The sequence below is a fragment of the Pseudophryne corroboree genome, chromosome 7 (assembly GCF_028390025.1).
Source record: "Pseudophryne corroboree isolate aPseCor3 chromosome 7, aPseCor3.hap2, whole genome shotgun sequence".
NCBI classification, from domain to species: Eukaryota; Metazoa; Chordata; class Amphibia; order Anura; family Myobatrachidae; genus Pseudophryne; species Pseudophryne corroboree.
In genome coordinates this window covers 478,991,733-479,005,404 of record NC_086450.1, presented here as the reverse complement: position 1 = coordinate 479,005,404, position 13,672 = coordinate 478,991,733, and positions in this window count along the sequence as shown.

Below are 13,672 nucleotides of genomic sequence, written 5' to 3'. Positions count from 1 at the left end.
TGATTTTCAGTTGACTCAGGAAATAATCAGCCATCCAATGTCAAAAAGAAATCATCATTTAATGAGATTTTTTTTATTTTATGCATTTATTTAATCTATATCGTAGTCAATCATAAGTAATAGTGATTGGTACTTATATGTAATATCTATATGCGTGTGCTTACATCAATGTATGTTATTAGATTAAATTTAGAATTGCATGTTCATTTGTGTAATCTTCACATCTCACTTTCCTGGTTGCCATTTCATAATTGATAACGTGCTGAGAAAGATTTGTTGCTACACAAGAAATCTACATCAAAGGCCTCTCACACTGAGACTTTTCACACCTACACAGTAGGAACTGGCTTCTAACACCTTTCCAAAGTCTGCCTATCCTAGGATAATTGACTAAATCAGCAGTAATTTTATTTATCACTTGCTTCAAATATACCCAATAGGTTATAGCAATAACTTTGTTCATAAACCCATTATAATTTTGGATCACATACCGAATTGGGGGAAAACAAAACACAAAAAGGAAAAAAAAAAAAAAAACCACTACTTTGTCTCCCTCTCTCATCATCATCATCATCATATGCAGCTCAAACTTATAGTAATCTGTCATTGATGTCCAAATGTATACGTATTGCTCCAGCTTCATTCTTTCACTCCGCCCACCACGTTCTGCAGTTCCTATCACACCATCACAGGCTTCTATTCTCCAATCCCTTGGCATTTTAAAAAGAAAACACAGGCGCATTCGTGGGAAGCGAGCAGGCCGGAAATGTATTTCCCCCGGTAACCATCTATGTCCTTTGCCCACCTGCTCACCCCCATACTCAAAGAACAATCAAATAGAAGTGATACCCAAAAGACGGCCCTATGTTTGGAAGGACAAAACGGTCAACTCTTGCTTTGTGACCCCCATACCCAGAGCTCCTGCAATTAACATAAAGAAAACGGAAGGCCCTCTGGTATGCCCAATCAGGTCTGTTCTTTGTAATGCCAGATCTATAAGAAACAAGACTGCAACAATTGCTGACCTAATTGAATCTGCAGATCTAGCCTGTATTACAGAGACCTGGCTAGATGAAAATGCAGCACCTATATTGGAGGCTGCAGTACCAACAAACTACTCGGTCATCCACAACCCAAGACTGGACCGCAGGGGTGGCGGGGTGGCTATCTGCTTCAAAAAAGAACTTAAACTTAGGGTCCACCCTATTGAAATTACTCGCTCATTTGAGTGCATTGCTGCCCGGAGTTCGACAGGATTAGGTTTCAGAGTACTTCTCATTTACCGTCCACCTGGAGATGGAAAGATATTTCTACAAGAAATTGCAGACACTGTTGCTGGCCTGGTTCTGGAACATCAAAGATGGCTCATCCTCGGGGATTTCAATGCATGGGTGGATGATGAGCTCTCACACCTTGGCCAAGACCTCCTGTGCACAATGAATGGTCTGGGCTTCACACAGGTCATTCCCTCTGCCACACATAAAAGTGGTCATACTCTTGATCTTGTCTTTCAGATTGGATTAGAAGTCACTGACCTAAAAATAAACCCAGTCATCTGGTCAGACCACTACTCCCTCTGGTTCTCAGTTGCAACCCCTCAAATAAGATCTCTGCCCGTGGAGTTGACCAGGTATCGTCCAAGGAGGGGTATGACTCCCCAGGCTCTTGCAGCAAATCTGGATCTCTCTGCTATACTGGGTGCCTATGAAGATCCCTGTTCCCTAGTCCGTTATTATAATAGGGATGTTATGGCTGCAATTGATATTATCGCCCCTGTGCGTATAAGACCTCGCAAACCACAACGTCAAGCTCCATGGTTCGACAACAGTGTTAGTGAGCTCAAGAAAAGGGGGCGTAGACTGGAAAGACGATGGAGGAAGACTAACCTAGTGGATGACAAAATAAAACTAATAAAGCATAACGAAGAATATCAATCGACAATCACTCGTAAGAAATCACAGTTCCTGTCAAATGAGATCACAGCAGCAAACAATAGGCCAGCTCAACTTTTCCGCACAGTGGAGATGCTTTGCAAGCCAGCATGCCTGCAGACTGATGAGACCCTTTCCCAAGCAAGATGCAACGAGTTTGCAAACTTCTTTGCAGATAAAATATCCACCATCCGGGCTGGAATCTCCACAGTGCCATCAAAGGAGTGCCAAACTACAAAGCCTGCCAATATAAGCTACCTGCCTTCATGGACCAGCTTTGACCCAGTGGAAGTAAAGGACACTGCTGAAATTGCTCGGATTTTGCGTCCCACCCCCTGTGGTCTGGACCCAGCCTCAACAAAGCTTCTAATAGGTTGTATGGATTTAATTGGTCCTGTCTTTGCAAAAATTGTTCAATGCTCTTTGCAGACAGGCATTTTTCCTGGACCCCTAAAGGAAGCAATTGTTAGACCGCTTCTTAAAAAACCTAATTTAGATCCCGACTGCATGACTAACTACAGACCGGTATCAAACCTTCCTTTCCTAGGAAAGGTTATTGAGAAAGTGGTGGCAAATCAACTGGAAACCCGCCTGACAACCCATGATATTTATGATCCATTTCAATCAGGATTCAGGAGAAGACATAGCACTGAAACAGCCCTGGTGTGTGTGTTAAATGATCTTCTGATGGCAAAAGACAGAGGTGACTGTTCAATATTAATCCTTCTGGATCTCTCGGCAGCATTTGATACCGTGGACCATGGGCTTCTGATTGAGCGACTGATACATTTCTGTGGTTTGGATGGCACAGTCCTAAACTGGTTCAAATCATTTCTCACAGGCAGGTCACAGAGAGTATCATCTGGATTATACTCATCACCACCAGTGCCATTGCCATGTGGTGTCCCACAAGGTTCTATACTATCCCCCATGCTTTTTGCAGTATACATGCTCCCACTGGGCAAAATAATCAGGCGCCATGGCCTGGTCTACCACTGCTATGCAGATGATACACAATTGTACTTGTCCTTTGCTCCGGGCACTGATAACCCAATAGCAACCCTAAATGGCTGTCTAGCTGAACTACAGGAGTGGATGAGCGCCAGCTGGCTAAGACTGAACCCGGATAAAACAGAGGTCCTTATAATACGACCGCAACATCAAAGGACAGGACTGCAGCATAGCCAACCAACTGGACTTACACTCGGGATTCAGAATTACAGACCAGTGATCGTGTGCGGAATCTTGGCGTTGTCCTGGATGGTGGCTTGACACTTAAACATCAGATATCAGCCACAATCAAATCCTCATTCTTTCACCTGAGGAACATAGCCAGAATCAAGCACTTAATTCCCTCAGATGATCTGCCAAAAGTCATTCATGCATTTGTATCATCTCGATTAGACTACTGTAATGCCCTCTACCTTGGTCTACCAGCAAAAGAATTGCAACGCTTACAGCTGGTGCAAAACACAGCTGCCAGGCTGTTAACCAACCAGCCCCGTTCTAGCCACATAACACCCATCCTCTACTCCCTTCACTGGCTGCCTGTAAGATGGCGAATCATCTTCAAGATTGGCTTAGTGAGTTTCAAAGCATTACATGACCAAGGCCCAAGGTACCTGAAACAGCTTCTGACCCCATACTGCCCCACTCGATTACTGCGATCTGTAGATGAAGGACTTTTAGCTGTACCTAGAATCTACCGTAATTCATCTGGGGGTCGAGCTTTTAGTCATGCTGCTCCGACTCTATGGAACTCACTTCCCCGCACAGTGCGAGAGGCCCCAACTATAGAATCCTTCAAAAGTAGACTCAAGACTTTCCTGTTTACTCAAGCATTTCCATAGTGTCCCTTTTAGTATCTTCATGCTTCTGTATTTTATGAAAATGTACTTCATTATTTTCTGTATTATATTATGCTATATATCTGTTAAGCGCCTTGAGTCCTTTTGGAGAAAGAGCGCTATATAAATAAAATTATTATTATTATTATTATTATTATTATTGGTAGTTAAAGAGTAAAAATGATACATTAAGGGGTAATTTGTAAAACACGCACACAGCTTTGCCTAAAGATACAAGGAGAGACCTGTGTGGTGTTCGTTAGATGATTACGGTTAAAGATAATCTACATTGATAAACGTGTTAATTGTATTTCGGTGGACATATCTGGCTGGCATACACGTGTCTCTAAAGGGTGAGACTAGTGTATGCAACACAAAGGCCGACGCACGTGGCGTGTTTTACGCAACGGAGCGTACGGATACGCCCATTGAGACTCAAATCACACAATAACCTTGTTTAGGGTGGGCGGTATAATATAGCCACCTGATAAATAGCACACGGTTGTTCAGTTCAGTTTTTCCAAAAAAGTATTAGTTAAAAGTAAACCTTTTTCTACTGCAAACACAGGGATTGGACCCCTACCTGTATGAAAGGAATTTCTGTATAGAAAGATTAAAAGTGTATATGATTGAATAGGAGTGAGTGTGGAACTTAAGGTATTATTTTTGTGAACCCACAAATCGGGATCCCATCGGAGACCACATCAGCCTTGATACCCATTAACAATTTACTGTGGGATCATAAACGCTATTTGTACATTCTAACGTGATTTGTGTAGGTGTTTGTTATTTTAAGGGAGTTTCGCTGTTCACTCAGGAAATCTCTAACAACCAATACTTACTGGGGAGGGATCGCATACTCCCACACGCCCCAGTAAATAGAGGTTACCGGAAAGCAGAAGTGAGTGAAGGCACTGGTTAAACTTTCACCGTCGCCTTACCGCGTGCAAATTTGTTTGTAAGAATTAGCTAAGACAGCAATATCTACAAACGATGGGGGCCAGTTGTTCAAAGAAGGGACGTCCAACAAGGGTTCACGTTGGTAGTTGCTGGCCCAAAGGGTCTGCACGGTTAATGTGTGAAGGATCACACACACAGGTATTCAAAGAATGGGAACGTGTGACAGAGGATGATGGGGAACAGTTTCCCCGGGTAGGCAGTCTGAACCCTGATGTATTGCAGAATCTAAGAAAAAGGATAGGTCAAATAAAATCTGCAAAGCAGAGGATTAGACATTATGATTGTTTACAGTTATGGCAACAGGAAGGTGAAATACAAAGAAATTTAACTTACACATCAAACTCTCATCTTGGGAAGAGAGACACGGCAATGGAGAGGATTATGGATGCAGAGAAATGGCACAATGTTGTACGATAAAAATGCACTTAGTAACTGTATTAAGAATGAAAGTAACAAATGTAATAATGTTTATAAAAATGAAAGTGTAAAAATCACAAATGTTAACCTGTGCAAGTCGCACCCCATGTTAAACGTCCCTCAGGATTACCAGCAAGAAAGTGAGCCCAGCACGATATCGGCACCTCTTCTAGCAGCCAGCCTACAAAACATCCAGGTGGACGTGACCAAATTGGTAAAGACAGTAATCAAACCCCCTAACGGAGGGTCAGGTGAGGTCGTGTCCACAGGTACTTACGGTGTTATATATATCACGCGCAAACAAATGTACCCTATATTGTAAGACCAACACAAGGTGATGTAATTGAATTTAGTCCTGTCAGGGTGATCACAGTCCCCAATGGGAAGACTGACGATCAGGGAATCATTCCCGTCAAGGACAGTGCAATGCGCCATCCCTGGTCCCGGACAGAATTGAGATCAATCATGTCTGATTTCCCGGATCCTAGGAAAGATCTAAGTGTATGATCAAAGATTCACAGAAGGTATATCAACTCCCTAGACAACGACATAATCATGGTATCCAAGGAATCAGGGAGGCACAGGGAAAGCGGTTGATGGTGATGAGCATCCAAGCGTTTGAGGAGGCATCAAATCAACCAAGACCCCATTTCACTGACACTTGGAGGAAGCCCAGGGTTTGTGATCTTTGCAAAAGAGAAGGGCATTATGCCAGTAACTGCAACAGCCCATATAAAGTCAGACCCCTAGACATGAATATGAGCATGAATATGACACACCAAATTATAATCAGGGATCATATAAGAAGAATTTTGGGCCACACCCATAATATATAGTCAGGAAAGGGGATCACTAGGACTGATAGTAAGCCTGAGGTTACAGTTAATGAAATGGGAGGTCAGTTCCTTGCAGGCACAAGGACGGCCGGGTAGACGTTCTAATTTATCTGTAAATGTTCTTTTCCCCATCTCTGACGTTCATCGGCAGGACCCAAATATCACATAGCTATTTGGTCCTTGCAGAAGTTTACCAAACCCCAGTATGACCTACCAGCATCGATGTATCCTGGCCAGATACAGAGTGTAGGTATAGAAATGCTGGTTGGAGAGACTATGCAAGGATACCATTGGACATGTAGATGTGACAGCCTGATGGTGAACGGAAGATCTGACAATGTTTTTTTTCTCTCCTGAGGAAAAAAAATGTTTGAAAAATGTTTTTTTCTGTTGTTGTTTATTGTTGATTTATGTGATGCATATATATATATGAACGGTTCTCTCTCTCTTGTTGTTTTTTTCTCTCTCTCTCTTCTTTCTCATGTTCTCATAACATTACAGATGGTATGTCACACATTAGTTGGACAAATGGTAATGCAAGATTTATTCTCCTTACAGAAAGAGCGCTGAGCTAGAAGAAATATTGTATCACCAGAATGTTTAGAAAACTGAGAGACAGCACCTTTGAGATGACAGCAGAACAAGAAGAACAACAAGACTAGAGAACTAATTATCGTAACAAGTTTCTCTCCCCCTCAAACTGTTTTCCTGTACCCCCATTACAAATTTCTCCTTTTCTCCTCCTGTAAGATGGACTTGCCCCAAGAGACTGTGATCCGGATTTTCCTGTTGACCATGATGTTGACCCGAGCAGTCCGTTCCGGCGAGAGTACCATGGATGTCGAGAAAGGATCCAGAATGGGTTTCTGATGACTGAGATGGAGGTGTAAATTTCCAATAACAACACAATCACCAAGCAAAGGCGAGTACCGGAAACGATCTAGCAGCCATGTTATTTGTAAACATTGTGAAGGATTGTTAGCTGAAAAGAGAGCTGTATCTGTAGACTCTGTGACAGTGTAGTAGAGGATGGGTGCATCAAGAAATGTCAGTCCAATTTTAACATTAACATGGACCGGGACCCATTGAGTGACTATCACTCCTTAGTGGGTAAAGTGTTAACTCAGACAGATTGTTGGGTATGCTCTCAAGTACCTCAAGGCCATAGCTAATCAGGGCTAGTACCATTCCCTTTAACGGTAGGGGAGGTACTTGAGCTAAGTGGTGGGAGGCCGGTGGACAGGAGGTTTAATATCTCCAGTCCTCCTAGTTTGAAGCTCCACCAATATCATGTGGATAGAGCCCTAGTATGTTTTAACATTTACAATCCCCGAAAGCCGGGAAATTGGGAAGTGTCATGGTAACCAAACCATGACCTTTTTCATATAGAGCAGATAGAATGCCAACAGATACAGAGCTTATACGCCACATAGCCGGTAGTGGAAAATCTTTCCGATATAGGTATACCCTAGGAAATAGGATCATGAGAGTTGGAAAGGTATCACCAGGATACTGTGCACATATCATACAAACAGATACGTGTACTAGACAGATGGGAGAATTAGGGTTAGGAGATTTCACATGGAAAATGTGTAACATGGTAATGACATATTCAGTCCCATATGTTCTCCCCGATTATGCATATTTCATATGCGGGAGAAAGGCATATGAGCGGCTTGCCCCAAACTCAGAAGGATTATGTTATATTGGAAAAGTACCGCCTGAAGTAATGACTGTATCGCATAACAAAATTGATTTGATTTACGACCCAACCATTGAAACCACGCTGTGATAAAAGGTGATCCCACGACCTGTTTCTTTCACCTGTTTCTCCTTTGTTTCTCTCCAAGGTGAAAAGACATCCGCTTGGAAGAAGAATTTGACAACCTTGAACACAGACAACAGATGGACTATACCATAGACCCCCTTATCCCTAGTCACGTTAATTTTACGCTAGCCCAACACTTTTTGTAAGTCTATGGACATTGACAAAGCTTTTGCTCGCACTTTGCAAAAGCCCAAGGAGACTACAGTCAACATGTACATCAAGACAAGACATCAGACAAGACTCCAATCGGCAAATGTACATTAACCTCACATAGAATATGACTGCATTTTCCATAATTGTTCTTTATCTTCATCTCTACAACCTTCAGGTAATGACACACATAGTCGATAGGGAATACAGGCACAGATATCAGCACTCACATATCCCCCCCATTCATGTATCATCAACTAAAATGTGCTCCCACATTTTGTTGCAAATAAAAGCCGAAAAGAGCTCGGTAAAGTTTGACAGCCCATCCACAGACCCTTAATACGGGATAAGAAGGAATTCAAATGTATACTTCGCAATAACTCGAAGCTTGATTTAAAACACGTACGGCATGATAATACATGACCCCCCAAACAAGGATTCATACACACATGCTTCTGCTATCTCACTAGGTCATACCCTTTTCCCACCTTCTTCTCTCCTCCCTTACCCAATCATAGAAATGTATTTACATATGACATATATTTTTCTCTTTTTGAAATGTTTTAGGAAGTGGCAGTTATTGGTGACTGCCAAAGGGTGGACTGTCAAAGTCAGAAAAATATCACGCTGCACGTTGCCATATATGCACTTCATGTGTGTGCACGCTGCATATTTAATCAAAATAATGTATTTTATAAGTTAATATTCCCCTGAGTTCAGCAAAGTATGGTATATTAAAGATGGCTCTTTGACCTTAGAGATTCCCCAAAAAATGGTTTACATGTTGAGAGGGCTTCACATGTTCTTATGCATAGTTAAGCACAGGAATAGAAATTGAAGATTAATTGTATTCCGAATAAATTACACCTAAGAATAGTCAGTATCTTTCCCGCAGACGGAGTACAATAGCCTTTAATTACACTGAGCTTTGAGACTCAATGAGGAGAGCCAACACCTGTGTTTACGAAATGGGGCTGGATTTGTCTCCAGAAGAATGATTGCTGAGATGTCATTGTCTCAACTGAAAGTGGACAGTAAGACAGTATTCGCCAAATAATAGCTTCCCACAAGACAGGAATTTGTTAGTCATCACCCAACGTTTTTCTGTGAAAGACACACACTTCCTGTGGTTGACACACCCTCACAGCTGTAATGCAGGTATGAGATACCCACTGGAAATCACAGGGCACACTCACTCACTCACTCACTCACACAGCTACCTTGCACCCAGCAAGCATGGCTGGATCATCACCAGGCTCCTTACAAAGGCTAAGTATCATAATCTCAATATTTTATGGCTGATTGGCATAGAATAGTTTTAAATATGTGTTTGTGGTAAAGTAGTTGTGAAATGATTGGCATAGAATCAGTTAGTTTGGAGATACAAATGGCTTAAGGTTAATGATGCTTGTGCAGTTGTGTGATTGTTTGGTGTTTGGGATGATACTCTATGGAATCTGTAATGAATTGGAACAGTAAACAATCTGTAGCATAGCATCTCTGGTATACATTTATGGATGGTGATTTATAACAGAATATAGTAGTTTTACATGATACATCTTGCTGAAGGTTTGAAGTCAAAACATACTTCCTTTTGTTACTGTAGTCATGTGCTTGTAGCAATGGCAGGCTGATACTTGTGGGTACCTGGTGGTCTGGTCTTGTGATAGCTCATATGCTCTGGTTATTGAGATACTGTGTTTGCTTGAAATTGTGAAAGGTGATTTAGATGGTTTGGAATTGTAAAAATCAGAACATAGGCATTGTGTTGAGGCTTGGACATTTTGGAATAAAATGGAGTCTAGCTTCTGTCCCATGCGGTATTGTGGGGTTGTGTATATAGGGACAGCCAGTATGGGTAAGCTCAAGTATTTTCTCCACAAAGATTCTCAGCATTGACTAACTGCGCAGCGATTGTTTCTCACATGTGTAAGTTTCTCTGCTACCATATTGTCTCATTGTTATTGTTAGCCATTCTCTCTCTCTCTCTCTCTCTCTCTCTCCTTCCCTTTAAACGTACATGTGTCTTTATTGTATTTTATGTTAGTTACTTGGTTAGATATTTTATGTTATTTTGGTAGTGTATAGCTTGTATTGTATTATTCTTTTTGAACGTTCATTCTCTCACTAAAGGCGTTAGAACCTTAGACCGGTATTTGATTGATTATTATAAATGCATAAAGGTTCTCAGAGCGTCATAGTCGCTCATACAGCTTTTAAGCTAACAAGGTTACACTGCATTACATCTACACATTATCACTGCACAAATGTTTACAGTATAAGTACATTCCTTAAGGTATAGGTAAGGGCGTACCCTTGCGGTACTTTTTGCGCCAATTGCGTACTGTGTTCTTTAACCTTTTAGAGGGATTTAAGTGAGATAAATATTCAGCTTTAGCACTTCTTTGCGTCATGTGCTGTTTGGGGAGTATTTTTTGGAAGGGCCATCCTGCGTGACACTGCAGTGACACTCCTAGATGGGCCAGGTGTTTGTGTCGGCCACTAGGGTCGCTTAGCTTAGTCATCCAGCGACCTCATTGCGCCTCTTTTTTTCTTTGCGTCATGTGCTGTTTGGGGAGTGTTTTTTTGGAAGGGCCATCCTGCGTGACACTGCAGTGCCACTCCTAGATGGGCCCGGTGTTTGTGTCGGCCACTAGGGTCGCTTAGCTTACTCACACAGCTACCTCATTGCGCCTCTTTTTTTCTTTGCGTCATGTGCTGTTTGGGGAGTGTTTTTTTGGAAGGGCCATCCTGCGTGACACTGCAGTGCCACTCCTAGATGGGCCCGGTGTTTGTGTCGGCCACTAGGGTCGCTTATCTTACTCACACAGCTACCTCATTGCGCCTCTTTTTTTCTTTGCGTCATGTGCTGTTTGGGGAGTATTTTTTGGAAGGGCCATCCTGCGTGACACTGCAGTGACACTCCTAGATGGGCCCGGTGTTTGTGTCGGCCACTAGGGTCGCTTAGCTTACTCACACAGCTACCTCATTGCGCCTCTTTTTTTTCTTCTTTGCGTCATGTGCTGTTTGGGGAGTAGTTTTTGGAAGAGCCATCCTGTCTGACACTGCAGTGCCACTCCTAGATGGGCCAGGTGTTTGTGTCGGCCACTTGGGTCGCTTAGCTTACTCACACAGCTACCTCATTGCGCCTCTTTTTTTCTTTGCGTCATGTGCTGTTTGGGGAGTGTTTTTTTGGAAGGGCCATCCTGCGTGACACTGCAGTGCCACTCCAAGATGGGCCCGGTGTTTGTGTCGGCCACTAGGGTCGCTTAGCTTACTCACACAGCTACCTCATTGTGCCTCTTTTTTTCTTTGCGTCATGTGCTGTTTGGGGAGTGTTTTTTTGGAATGGCCATCCTGCGTGACACTGCAGTGCCACTCCTAGATGGGCCCGGTGTTTGTGTCGGCCACTAGGGTCGCTTATCTTACTCACACAGCTACCTCATTGCGCCTCTTTTTTTCTTTGCGTCATGTGCTGTTTGGGGAGTGTTTTTTGGAAGGGCCACCCTGTGTGACACTGCAGTGCCACTCCTAGATGGGCCCGGTGTTTGTGTCGGCCACTTGGGTCGCTTAGCTTACTCACACAGCAACCTCATTGCGCCTCTTTTTTTCTTTGCGTCATGTGCTGTTTGGGGAGTGTTTTTTTGGAAGGGCCATCCTGCGTGACACTGCAGTGCCACTCCTAGATGGGCCCGGTGTTTGTGTCGGCCACTAGGGTCGCTTATCTTACTCACACAGCTACCTCATTGCACCTCTTTTTTCTTCTTCTTTGCGTCATGTGCTGTTTGGGGAGTAGTTTTTGGAAGGGCCATCCTGCGTGGCACTGCAGTGAAACTCCTAGATGGGCCAGGTGTTTGTGTCGGCCACTAGAGTTGCTTAGCTTACTCACACAGCTACCTCATTGCACCTCTTTTTTCTTCTTCTTTGCGTCATATGCTGTTTGGGGAGTATTTTTTGGAAGGGCCATCCTGCGTGGCACTGCAGTGCCACTCCAAGATGGTTTTAACAGAAAAAGGGGACAAAGGGGAAGGGAAAAACTTCTGCTCCAGTCAAAAGGTCAATATATGTTCTTTATTAAATGAAAAGAAACCCCATTAATACATGTATTGTGGTGTTAATTCACTGTCATATGTTGGGGGTGCCGCCATAGACAATAAGGTTGAAGACACAAAAAGAGAAAGAAAAGATTGTCTCTTAGTTGGCGCACAAAGGGAGAAGAAATGATTTAATCTAAAATATAACTTTTAATTGTGATCAGTTAAAATAGATGTGAAATATATCTGAAAAAATGTTTTATTAATAAAAGATGTTATATCTATTAAAAATATTCACTGTGTCACTTGTTTTATTTCCTTTTATTTTGTTGTTCTAAGGATCCAGACCACTCGTGACATATATCCACCGGTTGGTGTAATTTTGAATGGTGTGTCACTCTACAGGGGACCAGAGGGGAGGCTTGTATGGAATGGGTCCACGGTACCCTTCCTTAAGCTTGATATAAATTATATTTAAGTCTCCTTTCCACACTGTTGAATATATTACAGAAAGAATATCCCGTAATATAGTGCACTTTTTCAATATAGTATCATTTATGTAACACCCCCGTCCTGTAATTTCTCATACAGATAATTGCTTGCCTGTTCTTATTACCAAGCCAAGTTATTGGAACGAAACACTGTTACAGTTAAAGACATACAGTGTTGCGATCCCCTTTTAAATTGAAACAATGCTGTAACATTTATTATTTTCCTATAATAAGGAAGTATAATGGGATGAATTAATGCATAATATGCTTGTATTCAATCTCACACGCCTGTCTCTTACAATTTTATCCCATTATATTATAGACAAGAGGCCATTGAGAAGTAACCACAATATTTTATGTCATGTGATTATAATTTTACACGTATATCGTGTTCTTATTATGTGCCAAATGTGTAGTACAGTGTTGGTAATTTAATACATTTCTCTTTTATATCTCAAAGGATATCACTGTATGTAAAGGCAGGGGGTCACTGAGACCTATGCAGTAAATAATGTCTCTCTTTATTCGTCTATACGACTATTTCTACAGCATACAGATTGAAATACACCTATGCAGCAGTGATTTAATGCGTAATTGATCTCTCATATATCTCTCACAAAATAAAGGCACAGTGCCACTAGGATATATGTGATGTATTGATTCTACACATATATATGCAGCCGCACGCAGTTTATTTATCATCAGCGTGTCACTGCAACAGCTGTTTTAGTTGTTCCCCCATTAGTATGTCACTGCAACAACTGTTTTGATTATAGGTGTGATCTGTGCTGATTTCCCCGAATTCAATACTGAGAGTATCAATACCTTAACAAATGTATTTTTGATCACCGTCAGCTCCTCCCTATAACGGCTGTAAGTAGGTGTGCAGCGTCTGTATATTAACTATCAAAGGTTCATTACTAACGATGCCCATATACTTTGATCCTACTGCACAGTCATATCTTTTCTTAGTTAAACTGCACCTCACTATTGCGGCTACTGATACGTGTGTGATGTCTGTTGTATTCGTTCACACTCGTTTATGCGACTATTTCTATTGCATACAGATTGAAATACACCTAAAGTGTCTTTGCAGCAGTGATTTAATGCGTAATTAATCTTTCATATATCTCTCACAAAATAAAGGCACAGTGCCACTAGGATATATCTGATATATT